General features: G+C 44.5%; 1 pseudogene; it reads left to right on the top strand.

Annotated features, from left to right (window-relative positions):
- Nucleotides 1-2,677, top strand: LOC101647032 (annotated as a pseudogene).
- The last annotated feature ends 1,254 nt before the right edge of the window (nucleotides 2,678-3,931 follow it).

Below are 3,931 nucleotides of genomic sequence, written 5' to 3'. Positions count from 1 at the left end.
ATGCAGACAATAAAGTGTGTTGCTGTAGGTGCCGGTGCCGGAGGTAAAACCTGTCTCCTGATATCCTACACAAGAAACACATTTCCAGCCGAGTATGTGCCAACTGTTTCCTACAACTATTCAGTCACAGTTATGACTGGTGGGGAGGCAATGCTCTTGGACCTTTTGATACCGCAGGGCAAGAGGATGAGGACAGATGCGGGCCGCTGGGTTATCCACACACAGATGTATGTCTACTCTGTTTCAGTGGTCTCCCCATCCTCGTTGGAAAACGTGAAAGAAAAGTGGGCACCTGAGATAACACACCACTGTCCAAACACTCCTCTCTTGCTGCTAGAACCCACATTGATCTCAAAGATGACCCCTCATTACTGAGAAACTTGCCAAGAACAAACAGAAGCTTATCCCGCCCCACAGACCGCTGAAAAGCCGGCCTGCAACCTGAAGGCTGTCAAATCTGCGGAGTGTTTGCACTCACTCTGAAAGACCTGAACAACGCCTTTGATGAAGCAATGCCGGCTGTCCTGGAGCCCCCAGAACCGAAGAAGAGCCAGCCGCAGGTGTGTGCTGCCGTGACCATCTCTCCAGAGCCTTTCTGCACAGCGGGTGTCAGCATCATATTAAAAGCAATGTTTAAATCAAACTCAAGATTAAAAATTAAAATTCGTTTTTGCAATAATGACAAATGCCCTGCACCTACCCTCATGCACTTGTGACACAAGTCCCAGAGGTATGGTCCCCTGCCCTCTCCCAGTGCTGGTTAATTTTGAGTAATTGTATAGTGTCAGAAAGTGATCAGTACTAGTTTTTGTTTCGTTGTCTCAAGGAGATTTTTTTTTTTGTAAAGCAAGGCATGCTTGTTGATGACTCTGTAACAGACTAATTCAATTTTTTAAAGAAAATAATCATTTTATTGAGGGCTCTTACGACTCTTGTTATAATCCATACATCAATTGTATCTGACATATTAGTACATATATTCCATCCCTTTTTTCTAGACATATACTTTCCATTGAGCCCATGGGATCAGCTCCTCTTTTTTTCCCCTCCACCCCGCCTCTCGTGGCCCCTTGATAGATTGTAGATTATTAATTATTTTCAAATCTCGCACAGACCACTGTCTTTCTTCCCCTCTGGTTTCTGTTGTTCTTCCCCCTGGATGGGAGTGTGTGGTTGTGTGCCATTCATTGCAATTGGCGCCCCCTCCCTCCCCACCTTTCCCCCAACTTCTCCCTATCCTTTTGTTATCCTCCCATTCCTGTTCCTGGGTTCCACGTGTTGTGAGTTTTATCTCTTGCCCATATCTATGTACATGCTCCCATCTAGTCTAGATTGGGAAGCGGCACTGGGGTCCTGATAGCAGGTGTGTGTGTGTGTGTGTGTGTGTGTGTGTGTATGTGTGTGTATAGGCCTCAAGGGATCAGAGGTGTATTGCTGCATGACCCATTAGTGCTCTACTGCACACTGATTGACTCACCCCTCCCTACGACCCCTCTGTGGGAGGATGTTCCATTGTCCATAGATGGGCTTTGGGTCTCCGTTCCAACCCCCCTCCATTCTCACCAATGCAATTTTGTTTGTTTGTTTACTGTTTGTTGTGAGTCATCTGATATCTGTTGCCTGGTCTCGATACCTCATGATCGCACTGGCTGGTGTGCTTCTTCCATGTGGGCTTGTTGCTTCACTGTTGGATGGCAGCTTGTTTAACTTCAAGCCTTTAAGACCCCAGACACTATCTTTTAATAGCTGGGCACCAGCCTCTGTCTTCACCACATCTGCTTATGCACCCATTTTGTCTTCAGCGATTATGTGGGGGGTGAGCATCACAGAATGCCAATTTGTTAGAACAAAATGTTCTTGTATTGAGGGAAGAGATGAGCTGAGACCCAAGGCCCATCTGCAGTTTCAGTGTATTGCCTTATAAATATATGTACATAGGCCAATACTACTATTGTTATGATTAATGTATTTGCATAAGTGCACACCTCTATTACTCTTCCTATTATGCCTTTGCTTCCTAGAGCTTGCCCCCATTTCCTTTTGCCTCTTCCTGCCCCGCCATCACTTCCCCTTTCTTCCACCTCTTAGTGCTTCCTCTCCACTAGCTTGCTGTTGCTCTAATACTCACAGGATCTCTACCCTCTCCTACATGCTGGTTCCACTTCCCTAGTTGTTCCCCTGTTGAAGGCCCCATCCACTCACCACACCCTTCTCCCCACCTCCTTCTTCCCCAACCTTCCAGGACCATTTGCCCCATTGCCTTCTCCCCAGGTGTCCCTCCCATGGACTAATTCGAATTTCTGAAGCGGCTTCCTGGTTCCACTGGGAAATCTTAATGTTTTGTGTTGTTTTTCCTTTTTTTGGGGGTGGGGTGGGGAGCTCAGTTTTATTTTTTTACTTAGTTTTTTTTTTTTAATTCATTAACCAGTGGACAGCCCCCGAGGGGAGGAAGACAGGATTGCAGTCACATTCCTCTTTTGGATCAAGTTAAGACACCATGTTCCCTACCTGATGCTCTTAGGAAGGAGAGAGGTAAAAGCCTCATTCGATAACATACCCCTTTTTGAAAGTTGCCTTTCTCCCCACCCCAGAGTAGGTCCAGTATTTGATGAAACTCATGACAGTGGGTGGGGCCTGTTTTGCCCCCCCTCCTTTCTAGGATGCACTATATCCTTGACTGTGACTTTCAAGGAAATTTGTTTGCCATTTGCTGAGTTTTTGGAAGTTAATTTTTAACTTCTTTTACTGATAAATGAGAAAAGTATTGCACCTTTTAAAACACATCAAATGAATCTAGTTCATAATTCCAAAAAAAATTGTTTCCCTGTCATTTTCTAATATGCTTAGCTTAGATGTGCAGCTTAACAGGATATAATATGGTGTTCCTAGAACACAGCCAAAGACCTGGCATACAGAGGAAGATGAGGGGTGGTGCTAGCAGACGGATGTCTACAGAATGATTCACATCCTCTTTCAAGTGATGGGAATGGAGGCCTGCTTCACGAAGAAGTTGGGGGTGGGGTGGGGAGACCATTTAACAACATGGGGACTGGTCAGGGGAATCCCCTTATTTCTGTCCTACATGTGAGGAACCTAGAGCAGCCAGCTGAGGCTCTCTAGTTTAATGACTATCGTGGACAGAGTCTTATGAAGACTACCTAAGTGTTAATAGGGATTTTATCAGCTTATTGTGGTGCAGTTTCCAATTTCCTAAACTATTTAGGTTATCTTTTCTACCTTCCCCAAATCTAAATTCTTGTCGAATCATTAGTGTTGAACCATTGCTTTCTTATGTTTCACTTCTTTGTATATACATTCTTTTCAGATGTATTAAACAAACAAACAATAAACCCTTTAAAAAATTAGGAGGGCTAAAGAGTCAAGGAAAGGGAGAGGGTTCAAGGCAAAGACCAAACAGAAGTGCCACACAGGCACATCACAAGTTGTTGGAGTGGGACATTACAATGATAAGACATTTACACACTCATAAGGAGGCACATTAAAAAGACAGAGAAGCAAGAAAAGATCACAGTGGATATTGGAAGAGACTCTGACACTTGTTCTCGCTCCTAGAGCAGCTAAAGCAAATGGAGGAAATGATGAAGACAAATTGCTGGACAGAAAATTTCAAAGGGAAACCCGAGACAAAGTAAAAGATGATCATGAAACGTAGAAAGACCTAGAGTTAGAAAACCAAAATGGAAGAGCACATTCAGCAATATATCTCGAGCAGAAAGAACTGAGGAAAAAATTCAAGCCTCGAGTTGGTGCCACAGTGGCCACATACTGAACTGCTAACCACAAGGCCGGCAGTTTGAAACCACCAGCCACTCCATGGGAGAAAGACAAGGTTTTACATTCCTGTAAAGAGTTCTGGTCTCAGAAACCCACAGGGGCAGTTCTAGCCTGTCCTACAGGGTTGCTGTGAGTT

The sequence above is a fragment of the Echinops telfairi genome, unplaced genomic scaffold (assembly GCF_000313985.2).
Source record: "Echinops telfairi isolate 266 unplaced genomic scaffold, ASM31398v2 ScPeMD7_25;HRSCAF=90, whole genome shotgun sequence".
Taxonomy (NCBI): Eukaryota; Metazoa; Chordata; class Mammalia; order Afrosoricida; family Tenrecidae; genus Echinops; species Echinops telfairi.
Note: the sequence above shows the minus strand (reverse complement) of the source record. Positions and strands in the feature narration are given on the sequence as shown.